Source organism: Zootoca vivipara, chromosome 3, assembly GCF_965207765.1.
Source record: "Zootoca vivipara chromosome 3, rZooViv2.hap1.1, whole genome shotgun sequence".
Taxonomy (NCBI): Eukaryota; Metazoa; Chordata; class Lepidosauria; order Squamata; family Lacertidae; genus Zootoca; species Zootoca vivipara.
The window spans coordinates 98117983-98134535 of record NC_142586.1 but is presented as its reverse complement, the minus strand read 5'-3'; the positions used below and the strand labels follow the sequence as shown (position 1 = coordinate 98134535).

The 16553-nt window shown below is 43.0% G+C and overlaps 1 long non-coding RNA gene across 1 annotated transcript; it reads right to left on the bottom strand.

Annotated features, from left to right (window-relative positions):
* Positions 1-284: 284 nt before the first annotated feature.
* LOC148686370 (uncharacterized) lies at positions 285-3519 on the bottom strand. Its single transcript, XR_015949389.1, has 2 exons — positions 3431-3519; positions 285-576 (listed from the first exon to the last, which is right to left on the bottom strand). It is a non-coding gene; the product is annotated as an uncharacterized LOC148686370 (long non-coding RNA).
* Positions 3520-16553: the final 13034 nt, after the last annotated feature.

Here is a 16553-nt window from a genome sequence, read left to right as displayed (position 1 = left end):
CCTCCTAGGTAAGTGTGCATGGGATTCCAACATTAGCTTCCTATATTGCAAATGGCATGCAGCCTTAAAAAACCCAAGCACATGGACTTTTCAATGTGGGGTGTATCTTACAATCACTTCCAGTTTCGGCTTGGCCCCTTTACAGTACGTTATACACTTGCAATTCCAGGCAGCCGTTGCCATGAAAGAAGTCACAGCCTACAGTTGGGCTGACTCTAATCAAAGACTAAGCCATCTACAGATGTGTATCAGCAGCCAGCAAAGGGAGGTACAGCCACTGCCCATTTTGCCAGACTTCTGTTTATTCACGCTACATTGATTTTGTTTGTAATGAAGCATTAAAGAAATGTAAAACAGGATGCCCGGAAACGATTCTGTTCAGGAATGGTAATTTACTTCTCCAGGCAGATCGAAATACGCCCAGTGACCAGTCGCATAGAAAACAAGATTGTTGTCATGCTTTTATGTCTGAAATGGTGGGAATCGGGTGCATATTGCTTTTATTTGTCTCTTGGATAATCAGCGGTAATCATCTTTATGGACTCCAGGCCCAGTCCTAGAAGTCATGGCTGGTTCCTGGAACAGCAATAATGAAAGAGAAATTATTACTTTCAATAGCTTTCAGCCTGTGGGCTGAGTGAAACCTTCATGTCAAGGCACACAACATCTCTGAATAGCAGGTGCTGGGGACAAACGACAGGGGAGAACATTGACTTCATGCCTTGCTTGTGGGCCATTGCTGGAAACAAGATGGTGGACTACCTAGATCACTGATCCAATTATTATTTATTGCATTTGTAACACACCCTTCCTTCCAAGAACTGATACATGTTCCTTCTTTGGTGCCCTTATACCGGTAGTAATGCAGAGTATCCTCTAAAGGCGCATAACACTGTTTATTGAAGCTAAGCAGGTCTGGGGCTGCCTTTTAATTTATTTCTATGAGATTTAAATCCTGGTTAATCAATGAAAGCCTCTAAGGATTTGCATAAAACAATATAAAAGATGAATTAAAAATACTGATAAAATCCAACATTATATACTTATGATATAAGTATACTCATGTACTTATGATATTCATATAATATTTTAAGTATAATAATGAATATAAAATGTATGTTGGTTATAGCATGGGGCTGATAATGCCAAGGTTGCAGGTTCGATCCCCCCTATGGGACGGCTCCATTGCAGGGGATTGGACTCGATCATCCTCAGGGCCCCTTCCAGCCCTACAATTTTCTATGATTCTGTGATATAATATGCAAGTCTTGTATTTTTAGTTGAACTGGATGCATGGCAACAAGATTAAGGAGTGACATGGGAATCAGAGAAAAACATCCATGTGGATTTGCAAGCTCAACACTGAGTTTCTCAGCAAGCCTTTCCCCTATTTTTAACCATTATGGTGGGAAGGGCTGTTGTTACATATAATGGGACAAAGGGGTGCAATCAGTTTTGAATTTCTTCTTCATTCTTGGGCCAACATGAGCAGAGGACAGAATCTTTCCCTCTGTGTTTCAATTGCCTCCGAATTCAGAAATAGCCTTTGCTGAACCCCGTTCCAATTGTTAAAATAACACATTTCTGCTTGGCTGCAGGACGCCTTGGGAGAAGAACTGAAATGAAGGATGGGTATTGAAAAGAGTAAACAAATGGTCTGAAAGGAGAAATTTGGCTTTGACGGATGAAAGCGAGCTTTGCTATGATTAGAAATATATGGCAAATACTGTACAGAATATGAAAACAAATGCATGGCATAACATGGGGATTGCATCACTAAAATGTTTGCAGGTGGTTAATTAGATGGTACATGGCAGATTCCTTCCATGTGTCTGGGAAAGGGTAGTCTGACACTTTGTGCGGTATGAGCTGGGTTGTTAGCATACATTAATTTCTTTTCCTACTTGTTGGTCCACCATCAGAAGCAACAGAGCTCCATTTCAGAGGAATTCAGGAGCAAAGGCAGGAGTTTTTCAGCATGCTTAAACTCCAAGCATGAGTCCTTGCTTCTCATCCTAAAAGGAAACTTCCCTGATGCTGTAAAAATAGTGCTGAGAACAGTAATGGTGAAAACAGAGGGCAGATCTACACCTTAGCATATACTTTCCATGCAAAGGGTCTCTCTCAGGTTGGGCTGGTCAATGCCCCCGTCTGAAACCCTGGAGAGCTGCTGCCAGTCAGGGTTGACAGTACCAGGTTAGATGGACACGAGGTCTGACTCAATAGAAGGCAACTTCCTAAGTTCTTTTTCTCTTTCACCCACCCTCACAAATGGATGAAATCAACTGAAAACATTATCTCACAAATACAAAGGATATGCTGTACTCTACCATTGAACTATCAGTCCTGTTCTTCCAGGGATTCAGCTTTCATCTGGGGTGGAGGGTGGGTGGGTGGTTTTGGGGTGAAGGAGAACTCTAACTCTCCCCACCAACAACATTTTGACAAAGGGCATGTTGTTCACATTGCCTCTTTAGAGCACAGCTAAGTTGTTTCACAGCTCTTTCCCACCCTCCAGCCTCTAGGGGGTGATGATGCCTTTACCCCATGCAAAGATGTCCAGACCTTGGCTAGAGATGCAATTGGAAATGGCTTAAGGACCCCAATGGGTGTGAAGGTGGTTTGAGAAAAAAATGCACCAAGCAGTATTATCAATGTACAGTGTTCCTGAATGGCTTAGTGGTCAAACAAATTGGTTCCCGAAGGCCGCTAACCCAGAAGTGAGTGTGGACATTTTTTTGGAAGCCGAACGTCCGCCGTGGCTTCCGATTGGGTGCAGGAAGCTCCTGTAGCCAATCAGAAGCCACACCTTGGTTTTTGAATGGTTTCAGGAGTCAAATGGACTCCTGGAGCGGATTAAGTTCCAGAACCAAGGTACCACTGTACAGGGTACATAGCCATTTATGATAGCATTGTGCGGACACAGATTTAAAACCCAGCACTGAAAATGAAGTGAGTCCACAGTAAACAGGAGTATGAATGTAGTTGCTAGGAGACCCACTTCCAGAGCTAAAATTATGCAGGGGGGATTAACAATCCCTCTTCCTGCGGAAACTCTGGGAACTGTAGCTCTGGAAGGGGAATCGGGTAACAACTCTCAACACCCTTAACAAATGACAGTTCCCAGGATTCTTTGGGGTAAGCCATGACAGTTTCAACTGGTATGATGCTGCTTTAAATGCACAGTGATCGGGCCTTTGTTGTCAAAGGTGCTGAATTCATGAGTTATTATTGCATAATGTAATAATATGTTAAAAGATATACAAGAACTTGTGGAGTGGGGGTGGGGTGGGGTGGGGGGTGGATCACAGCTAAAGTTGTCAAAAGTGTGGTTTCATGCTGTCAAAACAATCCATGTTGCACCCCAGGGCACAAATGTTAATACAATGATAAAATGCAAGAGAACCCAAAGGAAGCACTCAACCCTTACGCGATGGTTAATCTGAAAGCTTTTCTTTTTAATTGTGACAACATGTCTTTCTGCATTCCGAAGCTGTGATCTGCCAAAACATGTTCTTTCTAAATGAAAGAAAACGATAATTTTACACACACAAGAAAGAAAGAAAATACAAAACCCCAGATCTGAATTTTTAACAAGCTCATTAAAAAAAGAAAACTTGACAAGTGTCTTTATTTAACAGCATCCCTGAACAGTTTCAAAACTCTGCTGTTTATTTTGACTGGAAGTCAAGAATGAAAAATAACGTATTTGTTTTCCTTCTGATGCTTACCAATAATTTCTGGCTTCCCCTTTTTGGAAAAAAAAAGATTGCCATAATCTATACCTATGTTTCACAATGGAGTTATTTATTTATATCCAATGCCACATTTCATAAAATGTGGTTTATGAGATTCACCTAATACACCATTCCAATGCACACAAAAAAAGCTATGTGATACTGAGAAACCAGCAGACCCTTTGTTTAATTTCCAAGCAAAGGGTCTGCTGGTTTCTCTTTAAGGTTTCCAGACTCAAAAGAGAGCAGGGCAATTAAAGGCACAGAAGTCCTGTCCTCTATTGAGTCTGGCAACCCTAGTAGCCAACAAGGTCAGTCACTGGGCCCCATGGCCTCTAGGGGACAATCCAGGACTCAAGCCAGCCTCTGTTGGTTGAACACCTTCAGCAACCCCATACTATTTAGGTATACAATTATTATTATTATTATTCTGAAAATCTCCCTTCTGTCCCTGCATCCATGATAATCATTTGGGGATTTGCGGATTGTTTTAATTTCAGGTTTCAATTATCTTTTAACTGGCTTGGCAAATCATTCCCCTTACTTACCAAGCTCTCTACCTACTCCCTAGCAGCGGGTGGCTATGTTTCTTTGCTCCATAAAGCGGTGGTTATTTCTTTCAAGTGCATTTTTGGGGGCTTTATAGGATCATTTCTGAAAATTGAATCAGAATGGAGAAGCTTAACATTCTTGAAGAAGTAGCACACAGTAGGAAGACATTGTTGGATAAACCCAAAGGTATGTGAAATGTCCGCACTGAATTTGTCTGGCTACCAAGAAGTAGGAAGGTGGGTGGAATTTAAATATGAAGCTACTTAATTCACACTTCTTGAAGCAATATGTGAACTGAAACATGGGTGTAATTGGTTCCGGAAGTCTGTTCATAAACTGCAGCTATTCTTCCAAATGTGCACTTCTCAGAATATTGCAATCTTCCAACAAAAGGGAGTATAAAAAATAATATCTTTGAGGAAAGAGTGCATAAAATATATTAGTGAATATAATATGCAATTGCTTGCAAAAATGTGTGCATTTGGAGAAATGGGCACTAAAATGTCGACAAGAGCAAGTTTTGGGAGGGTGCAAGGAGGAAGAGGAAACAAGGTCAGGATCCAAGCAAATGTGTTCTGTACAGCAAGAAGACATGCTCAGGATCTCTGAAGTTATAACTGAAGTGAACTTTCCCATTAAAAGTAATGGAAAGTGAATTAATCCATTCCAGATGGGTCTGCGGTGTTCATAAACCGAAAATTCCTAAACCGAGGTGTTATAACAAACTTGCGTTCACAATTCTATAGGTTGTTTTTTTTCTTTTCCAAATCAATTACAGAGAATCTATTCCCTGGCCAATAAATAGATGCAGAAGAATAAAGTTGCTGTGGGACACTTTTCGTCCTCCAGATGCTGCAAGGGCTGATGGGAGCTGCAGTTCAGCAACATCTGGAGGGCCAAAGTTTTCCCCACTCCTGAAACAAAGTTAAGGCACTAATTAAGCATCATGCATTTCTAAAACTCAGGTATGACAAGATCCAAAAACTTTACAAGGGCAACGCCTACGGCCTATGGCCAATAGAATATACAGTGGTACCTCGGTTTATGAACACAATTGGTTCCGGAAGTCTGTTCATAAACTGAAGCGTTCATAAACTGAAGCGAACTTTCCCATTGAAAGTAATGGAAAGTGGATTAATCCGTTCCAGACGGTTCACGGAGTAACCGTTCATAAACTGAAGCGAACTTTCCCATTGAAAGTAATGGAAAGTGGATTAATCCGTTCCAGACGGGTCCGTGGAGTACTTAAACTGAAGCGTTCATAAACTGAAACCTGGGTGTAATTGGTTCCAGAAGTCTGTTCATAAACTGAAGCGTTCATAAACTGAAGCGAACTTTCCCATTAAAAGTAATGGAAAGTGAATTAATCCATTCCAGATGGGTCTGCGGTGTTCATAAACCGAAAATTCCTAAACCGAGGTGTTCATAAACCGAGGTTCCACTGTACAATTTTTCATTGGTACCCGTCTGTCTTGGGAAACAATGAAAAAGTGTGCCTCTCATATGCGTTCAGCTTGAATGAGGATGGGAGTGAAGCAAGGAGTTCCACAATTTAGGTGCAGCCATAGAGAAGATACACAGAATATTGATACAGTACAAGTCAAAGGTTTATGGTGGCCACTTATCAGATAGAGTTAAAACTTTTCTGCATTTCCAGCCTTTTTAATAATGTAAATCCTGCCTATTATCTTTTAAAGGGCTTAGCCTATTAAAAGCAAACTACTTATTCTTCTCCTTCCTCTTTTTTAAAACCGCTTTCAAACTGCCTTATTCTTTGGGCACCTGTAGGGCAATAACACCTTGTAACTCTTACTCAACCTTTTACCTTGTCACCGTACACTCCTTTGTATGCCCAGCCTTGCAATCTAAACACATCTAGCCTTTCCTGTATGTGAATGGGGTGAGCGTAAGCTGTGCTTTCATTGCCTCCACTGGACGAATGCATTGCCGTAATCTCTTACTTATCTGCCGCCATTGTTTGCCATCTCGCAAAAAACAACAAAAACTGAGCTGCTGTTAGAACAGGTGGAGCCTGACCTTTAGCTTTTCAACTCTTGGCTTTCATCTTTGCTGGCAATTAAGTCGGAAGGTGTGGGGCAGTGGCAGGGGGGAGGTAGAGGGGAACTGTTAAGATATAGGCTTGGTTTCTGGGTGAGGGAAGCACACCCCATGTGCTCCTCCTTGTAACACAAAACGGCAACAAATTCTTCCCACATATTGTATTCTTGGACAAATGCCAGGCTGCATGCTTAAATCAATGAGCATACCCTCTAACATTTCTCTGATGAAAACAGGGATGTACTATTCAATAATAATAATAATAATAATAATAATAATAATAATAATAATGGTTTTATTTATACCCTACCCATCTGACTAGGTTGCCCCAGCCACTCTTGGCAGCTTCCAACATATATAAAAACATAATAAAAATTAAACATGTTTTAAAAAACCTTCCCTTCAGATCTCTTCTAAAGGTTGTATATTACTTATCTCTTTTCCTGGGGGGGCCATATAACTCCATGAAAATGGGGACGTCCTACCATATCCTTCAACATTTCTCCAATGAAAATAGGAGAAGTGGGACATTCCAGGATCAGATCAGAAACTGGGATGGCTTCTGTGCTACTTTGAAAGAAAATATGATGAAAATGATGTATAGATGGTATTTAACACCTGTTAAACTATCAAAGATGTATCGCACTGCTGATAATAAGTGTTGGAAATGTAAAGAGAAAGAGGGGACTTTTTACCACATGTGGTGGACATGCCCCAAAGTAAAAGACTTCTGGGAAAAGATTTACCGGTATAATGAAATGAAAAAAGTGTTGAAAAACACCTTTATCAAAAAACCAGAGGCCTTTTTACTTGGAATAGTAGTGGGAGAAATCCCCAAGAAAGACATTATATTCTTTTTGTATGCCGCAACAGCTGCTAGAATACTACTCGCCAAGAATTGGAAGACATCGGAGATACCTACAATAGATGAATGGCAAATGAAGGTGATAGATTTTATGGAACTCGCTGGAATGACTGGGAGACTATGTGACCAGAAGGACGAGACGGTGGAAGAAGATTGGGGAAAAATGAAAATCTGAAAATCTGAAAAAATATTATAAGATTTAGAAAATTATTTCCCTTGTGAAGATATATAGGTTATAGGCGTTAAAATAAGATTTGAAGTAGTGTTAGTAGTATAGAATTTAGGAATTGGTTAATAAAGTCAGGAATAATTAAATAAAGTTTTGATTATTAAAGATGAAGAATAAGGTTATAAGGAAAACCAGAAAGAAGGGAATGAGGGACGTCACTAGAAGAAGTGAATGAAATTAAGGTATATATAAGAAATATTTTTATGTATTATTATTTTTTGCTTTTCTCTTGTGTTTAGTTAAATTTTTGTATTAGCTTGTGTGTAATATCATGCGAATTTATCATCTGTTAAAAATGCTATCTGTATGTTGTTGTTGTTTTTGATATGAAATGAATAAATATTATTTTGGAGAGAGAAAATGAAACTGGGATGGCTTCTATATATCTGTAGCTGTCTCTGCAAAATAGGGGTCTGCATGAGTGGAGTATATATGCACCAGCCACCCTTTTATAAAATACGTGTTTTTCCAGCTCTGCAGTGCTTTAAAACTTTTTGTACGCTTCTATATCTTTTTAGACTTCCAAAAGTTTTGGTAAAGGTCACTGCGGCTATTGGGCTAAATGCTTGAGCCAAAGTAACAATCAGACTGAGTGCATGATTTTTAGACATCAATGTTGGAGTGGGAACGCCATCAGATGGATAAAAGAAATTCTCCCCTGAGCTTGACAACCTGATGAAAAGGGAAATGGAGCAATCCTTTCATTAGGTAATACATGCCATTATCGATACATACTGTTAGCGCAGTCATTTTTCATGCCTTTATTATAGCGTGTTTCTGACTTCATGTTCACAGTGTGAGCCAAAGTATTTTTATTTAGCCGCTGAGCTGTGATCCCTGGAGAATTTGCAAAGGATTGTCACTCTAGGCTTCGATCTGAAACACGCATTTTTGGATATCAGTGCTACAGATACCGCGGGGCCTTGTTTCCAAGTAATTGCCCCAATCCAAAGATTCTTGGGTGCAGTGGAGAATTGTGCCCACTCAGTGCATTTGCTCTGTCACCAATCACTTGTTGAGGGGGCCAGGAAGTGAGAGGCAGAAGAAAGGGTTGGGATCAATTGATTGATTTAGTAACAAAATCTAAATCAGTACAGGGGAGGCACTGGTGGTGGCGGCGGCGTGAGTTGGCGCTGAGTTACAGCATGGCCTTCCTGGTGGCGGCTCCGTCTTTTTGGAATGCTTTCCCTGGGGTGGTGCACCTTTTTCTCCCTCATTATTAACAACAAGATGGCATCTAAACACATCTTCGCCTGGGCGTTGATGTCTGAAAGGTATTGAACACTGAAAGGTATTGAACACTGAAATTATTACCTGAGAGGGTATGTGATTGTTTTGAAATGTTTTTACATCTTATTAATGCCTTACATTTTATTTAAAAAATGTTTCATTTTATTTTTAATTGCTTTAAAATTCTTGGTGGGGTGGGGTTTTTTTAGGTGTTTCCTGTGTTGCTTTGCTCCTTCATGGATCACTGCCTTGAAAGCTATTGTTTTCCCAGTAGTGATGTATGGAAGTGAGAGCTGGACCATAAAGAAGGCTGATCACCGAAGAATTGATGCCTTTGAATTATGGTGCTGGAGGAGACTCTTGAGAGTCCCATGGACTGCAAGAAGATCAAACCTCTCCATTCTGAAGGAAATCAGCCCTGAGTTCTCACTTCAGGACAGATCCTGAAAATGAGGCTCCAATACTTTGGCCACCTCATGAGAAGAGAAGACTCCCTGGAGAAGACCTTGATGTTGGGAAAGATGGAGGGCACAAGGAGAAGGGGACGACAGAGGACGAGATGGTTGGACAGTGTTCTCGAAGCTACAAACATGAGTCTGACCAAACTGTGGGAGGCAGTGTAAGACAGGAGTGCCTGGCGTGCTCTGGTCCATGGGGTCACGAAGAGTCGGACATGACTAAACGACTAAAGAACAACAAATGTTGCTTTGATATGCCTCTGAAAACATAAAACCCCTCCTTGTGCCACCTTCAGCCCTCTGTGTCTTGAGGTACACTCAGTGATTCAATTTCTACTATATATGAAAGATGGCTTAGTGCAGGGGAAAGAATTAGGCAAACCTTGAGACGTTGCTGGACAACAATTCCCATCACCCCTGACCATCGGCCACAATGGATGGGGCATGTGGGAGTTGAAGTCCAACAAAACTGAGGTGATGTGAGTGGAAAAGGCACAGTCCCACCCCAGCCCCAGCCCCAACCTAGGTATAGAGTCATAGCAGTTTATGGTTCTTATTTTGATTCAGAGCATTTAAAGTCTGCTTTTTGAAAAGATATTTCCAGGGAGTATTACCAAGAAGAATGTCACCAATAACACCACCAAGACAGTAAAATAAACAGATAAATGCAATCAACTCTTACAACAGAAGTAGCAAGCTGTGCTTGCAACTTTGAAATCTCACTGTCAGTATTCGAAAGCAAATCTGAATAATAAGAAAAGTTTTTAATTCCACTAATCTGCAGCCACAATTTTATGACTGAATAATAAGAAAAGTTTTTAATTCCACAAATTTTATGACTGTAAGCTTTTGAAATGAGTTGCAGAGGCCAGGTCACAATGTGCATATGAGAGAAAGCTCACAGGGCCTCCCTCATATATCTTTGGTCCGTTCTGCTTATCCTCTCAACTCACTGAAAAACAGTAAAATAAAATGAAGGCATCGCATTATTGTTCCACGAAGGCTTTTAGATATTTTGTGTGATGCTGAAAAAGAAAAGAGAAAGGTATTTTGAATGCTGGCTTTCACATTTGTTTCCATTTTAGAATGGAAATCTGAGTGTTCTAGGTTTTCCAGAAGGGAGGTGACCCACTTTTTCTTGCTAATTGACAACTTGAACATTTGCACTGTCTCTTGTGAGGCCAGTTTGAAAGAGGACATTGTTTCAAAGCCAAGCCAAGCCCTGACCTGACTCAGGCAGTGACCTGACAAAAAACAAACCAGTTACAACTAGAAAACCCTGCAACAAACACCTCCACAAAAGCGGTAGGACTTCTGAGTTGGGGTTGCGGGGAGAGTGGGACGAGGCGAAATCCCATCTTTGTATCCTAATCAGCAAAAGCTGAGTCTGCTATTTCTGATTAATCAGTTTTAAACTCTCCATGATGATTCTCTGCCCCACGGTTATATTGACCTCTGTGTTTTGGTTAAATAAGTTTGCACTGATTACTTTAATTAAAAGAAACATATGTTGTTGTTGTTTTTCAAGAGATGGAAAAAATGCTTTTTGTTTCTTTAAAACCCCCTTCTGCCTTGATGTGGATTTGGAACCAAGGAAGAAATTGGATTTAATGCTCTATGAATTATTTTTGTTTTGTTTTTTATAATTGTTGGCTGCTTTGAGAACCCTTGGTTGGAAAGACAGGGTCAACATTTCCTAAAATAAATACGTGTCATGGATGATATTTTGTGAGATCTTATCTAGTCTCCAATGACTTACATTGATGTTGTGCACAACTGAAGTTGTTTCTGTGACAGTTGCTTGGCAGTATATTGTTAGAACGGACTCTGAATCTCTGTTTTGGATCTTCAGGGGCCAGCAGGAATGAGAAATATCCATACATACTATGCATATGCCTATTGGGACTGTGGAAGCCACTTTAGCAGTGGAAGCCCTTCTCTGCACAGCATTCTGGGTTGCTTCATCACAAATATTTTCCACAAATGAATACGGGGGGCTCCTACCCTTGCAAGATCTGGGCTGCATAAATAGGAGTATAGCATCTAGATCAAGGGAAGTAATAGCTCTGGTCAGACCTCACCTGGAATACTGTGTCCAGTTCTGGGCAACACAGTTCAAGAAGGATACTGAAAAGCTGGAACGTGTCCAGAGGAGGGCAACCAAAATGGTCAAAGGCCTGGAAATGATGCCTTATGAGGAACGGCTTAGGGAGCTGGGCATGCTTAGCCTGGAGAAGAGAAGGTTAAGGGGTGATATGATAGCCATGTTCAAATATATAAAAGGATGTCATATAGAGGAGGGAGAAAGGTTGTTTTCTGCTGCTCCAGAGAAGCGGACACGGAGCAATGGATTCAAACTACAAGAAAGAAGATTCCACCTAAACTTCCTGACAGTAAGAGCTGTTCGGCAGTGGAATTTGCTGCCAAGGAGTGTGGTGGAGTCTCCTTCTTTGGAGGTCTTTAAGCGGAGGCTTGACGGTCATCTGTCAGGAATGCTTTGATGGTGTTTCCTGCTTGGCAGGGGGTTGGACTAGATGGCCCTTGTGGTCTCTTCCAACTCTATGATTCTATGATTCTAAGTTGCTTGACCAGAGGCTGATACATTTGGATATTCCGTTGCAGCACGAGAGGCCATGTCATCCAGACTGGATCTCTATAACTAGGAGCAAAATGCTTCTTGGTAACTCTTTTTGATACTGCAGTGGAAGGTTTTTCATTGATTTCATGGGGCTTTAGATCAAGCCATAGATCAACAGGTCTGTTTTTGATGCGGAGAAACTTCCCAACTTCCTTAGATACAAAGGAGAAATCCTGCGTTGCCACGAGAACTTACACCGCAGTGTGTTTCTGGTTGATGAGGACGACGCGCTGAGCTTTGCTGCATTTAGTGCTATTAGAAATTAGGCTGACATCAAAGGACTTTCATTATTATCCTAAACTAAGTTTAGGATAATAATGAAAAACTAGGAAGCTTGAGGGAGATTTCTGTCTATTCAATGCCAGGAGAATAATGCATATTTTGAAAAATGAAAATGACTTTTGAAGTGGTTACCCACATCTTTTCCTCTAGACGTTGCCAGGAATAATGGCAAAGCTTGTTCCAGAACCTGTAAGACAGCTTCAGTTCTCACCAAAGGTCTCAAAGGGGTAGGAGAAGGAAAGCCACACTCATAACACCAGAATTTGACACTATTTCATCTCAAAGCTTCTTTGAAGGCTTATTGGAGGGTGAGGATCAACTAGGTGGTCCTTTTCACAGGACAGAAAAGGCCAAAAGAATCTATTGGCTGGGGGAAAACTATCACCAGCACATAACTCCAATGCTCAAAAGTCTACAATGGCTGCCCACACACTACCAGGCAATGTTCAAGGTTCCTCTGTGAATTTACAAGGTCCTTAATCTCTTACATCTTGACTCGATCACTGAGCTGTCGCAAACCTTATCGCAATAGCAGGGAGTGGCTATTGACAAATTGGGAGTTGCCTCATACTGCTCGTGCCTCTCTCCTGGCTTGGCAAAGGAGAGACTAGGAAGTCTGATAGTGGCAGGTGGAAACACTGCAGAGCAAGAAATGCACAGGGAGGTTTGCTTGGCTGACTGCATGCGAAATCACACCAAGCTGCACTGTGAAGTGAGGGCCAATAAAATTCAGCCTCTGACTGCCCATGTGAAAACTGAGCTGCTTCCTTCCCAGCCTGAGGCCTAGGAACAGAAACTGATCACTGGGTGGAGCTGAGCCACAAGACTTGTGTACAGGCCAAAGGGCTGCTGTTGCTTCCTGGGAGAAGGGTGAGATGGCAGAGAGGTTGTCACAGTGCAAATGCGGCTGTGGAACCTATCCAACACTCCTGCTGGTGTGTGTGCACTGTGCTGACCTCCCCACCACCATGTTTCTCTCAATCTCCCTCCTGGTATGCAACATACCTGCCAAGTTGCTGTTGGAGAAATAAGGGACCGGGCGGAAGTAGCAGACCGGAAGTAGCGCCGCCGCCATTTTGGAACTGGGCGGAGCATGCTCAGAAGTGACTTTTGATGCTGCTTTGCCCAGTTCCAAAATGGCCACCGCGCCAGAAGTCGCACTGCAGCCATTTTGGAACTGGACAGAGCAGTATCAAAAGTCGCTTCTGAGCATGCTCCGCCCAGTTCCAAAATGGCCACCGCGCCAGAATAAACCGGGGGGAAACAAAAAAATCTGTTTTTTCAGCTAGGAACAGCTGGAAAAACGGGGATTTCCCGGGGAATACGGGAGACTTGGCAGCTATGATATGCAATGGTGATCCATCCGCCCAGAAGATAGCATTGCTGCTCTGTCCTTACTACTTAGCCACTTCTGCCTAGGAATTAGCACATAATGTGAAAGAATTGGTACAAAGGAGCAGTAGCACATCAGATTAGAGGGGAGGAATCCCATTTATGAATCCTCACTTACATAACTCATTGGATCTAAAAACACAATGAGGTGTGTGCTGGGCTAGAACAATTCCCCTAATGGGAAGGGAGGTTTCATGGGAGCCACGTGCAACTAGAAATGGCACTGTCTACTCTGCATTCACAGGCCAGGCAAGGCTGAAGACCTGAGGAGGAGGCTGAAACTCTGAGGCTTTGGTTGAACCTTTACCTACTTGTCGCTGCCATGGGTTGCCTTCCAACAGGGCCATCTTGAGCAGATCGCGCGCCCTGGTGCTGAGGGGCGGAGATCGCTCCGCCGCCCGCCCCGCCCTCGCAGGGCGCAATTGGTTTCCGCGCGGCAAAGCCGCGTGGCGCCCTCCTTCCCAGGCCGGCGCCCAGCTTACCAGCCCCGCGCCATGGTGCACTGCGCCACCGGGGGTCTACGACGAGCCGGGCCTGCCTTCCAAGGACTCTCCTCCAAACTGCATCCAGCCATTCTAGAGGGATCCCAGACAAATAGCATCGCTTCATCCACCATTGGTCCCCTTCCCCTGCACTCAACTCTCACCTGTGGCTCCTAGAAGCTGTCAGCATGCAGCAGTGGCCACACCCCAAGAAAAGCTTTGTCTGGCTGGCTAAACTAGAGGAGGGTAGCTGATGGGTCTCGGTGAGTAAGGGACTTTCCCTGCATGTGAAGACAGGCTCTGGCAGATTGAGCAAATGAGACCAATAGTGGGTCCAACAGTCAAGAAGGTGGTTTCTGCATGAGATGTAGAGGGAAATGAGGGGCAGATGGGACTCCTCAACCTGGAAAGGTGGCCCATCTAGGAGAAGGGAAACTCTGATCCTAAGCCTCTGCTGCCTTGCAGGATATCTTTGGGATAAGAAAAGGCCAAGGAGTAAACCTTCTACAAATCCAGAGTGGAGTCCCTAAGGCAATAGGATGGTGCCTTGTATGCCTCCTTCCAGCAACTCTTGCAGCCAAGCTGGTGACAAATGTATTGCTCTGCTTTCCTTTGGACCACATCAGCAGGGCCAAAAGTGGGGTCATTATCTGGCATAGCTGCCAAGTCTCCCGTTTTTCGTGGGAAACCCCCATATTTAAACCCGTTTCCCACTGTTATCCCAAATAGAGAAAAATCCCATAAATCCCCCGGATTTCCTGCCTGCCAGGGAGGCTCCTTCTGCGCATGTCTGGACATGCACAGAACCGATTTTGGGTGCCACTCTGTCCATGTCTGGGCACCAAAATCGGGCAGCGCCGGCACCGGAAGTTGCTTCTACACATGTCCAGACATGCGTAGAAGCAACGTCTGGTGCCGCGCCGCTGCTGATCCCGGATTTTTCTTACCGGGAGTTGGAGGGTATGTCATCTGGGCAGCCCAGGACCTCCATACACACTGCCCAGGCTTGCGCCCCAGGGAGGTCACCTGCATTCACTCTGTCCTGTCTCCTTTGTTGGATTCCTGTGGTCCTCTGGAAGGAGAATACCAGGATTGTTAAGCACCTCTAGGGCACATTTCATTATAGAAGGTGCAGGGACAGGATGGGCCACCAAGCGTAAGAAAGATATGCTTGCAGGAATGCCTGTCGATTCTCTGCAAGCAGCCCACGTACTGCTAAAACCTAGCAGTTCATTATTATTACTCAAGCAAAATGAAGCCACGGTAAAGCCAGGAACAGTCATGACTGCATCATTTATAAAACGCCTGGGTAATTCCACAATGGAAATAGAAGAACTGTTCTTTAATAAACTGGCAACCCAACTGACCATAAAAACAATTACTGAAGGGAAAAGGCATTACTGTTTAACGCAGCTTCATCTAGAAAGATCAGAGTCTGAGTGGGTGGTTTTTTTGGATTGTGTGCTTGCTACAAAATATGCTTTTGGAATGGCAATTTAAGCCACAGGGCTATCATCCATCATATCCTTTTGTCCTAAGGATTTCTCCCACTCCCTTTAGTGAACTTTTATTTTAATTTCGAAAAACCATCCAGCCAGGTACCTCTGAAGTCAGAAATGCATTTCTTGCCTGCTTACCCACTGGGAGTTCCTAACAATTATTTGCCGCTAAATTCCAGTGTCTTGCTCCCAAATTAAGCAGATGCAGTAGAAGACAGTTGCATGGATCTGATATCCCATCCGCATCCATCCCGATGTGAGCCCCACTGAACTAAATAGATGCAAACAGGGACCAAGGCCACTGGCTGCCATCAGTTGCCCTTGACTACAATTGGATCCAGGCCATATCTTCCATACTTTGCATTGTGCGGAGGCCAGAATTTCACCAGGGTGCAGATTGCTGAATTGCAGCATGGCAGTAGCGAGAAAAGCCGCCTTCGTCCAAATTCTTCAATTAAGCACAACTGTTCTAGATATACTTTTGACAGAGGCTTTTGAGTAAACTTAGCGGTCATGGCATAAGAGGGTGGGTCATTGTATGGATCAGTTACCGGCTATACAACATGGGTAAAATGAGCAGATCTCTCAGAGCAGAGAGGTAAGACAGGGGGTCCTCCAGGGATCTGTTCTGTATTGGGATAAGCATTCAACTTGTGCAGAGAAGGGAAATAAAGATATTCAAGGGTCTGAAAACTAAGCCTTATGAGGAACGGTCGAAGGAGCTTGATATGCTTAGCTAGGAAAAGAGGAGACTTAGAGAATATATGATAGCCATCTTCAAATATCTGAAGGGCTGTCATACAGCAGATGGAACGAGCTTGTTCTCTCCTGCTCTGGAGGGTAGGACTTGAATCAATGACTTCCAATTACAAGAAAGGAAATTCCAACTAAACATTAGGAAGAAATTTCAGACAGTAAGAGCTAGTTGACAGTGAAACACGCTCCCTTGGGAAGTGGTGATTTCTCCTTCCTTGGAGGTTTTTAAGCAGAGGTTGGATGGCCATCTGTCATGGATGAGATTTCTACATTGAAGGGGGTTGGACTAGATGACCCTCGAGGTGGTTCCTCTACAATTCTTCCCCAATCTGCTGCTCTCCAGGTACTGTATTTTGTTCTACAACTCCAATCATC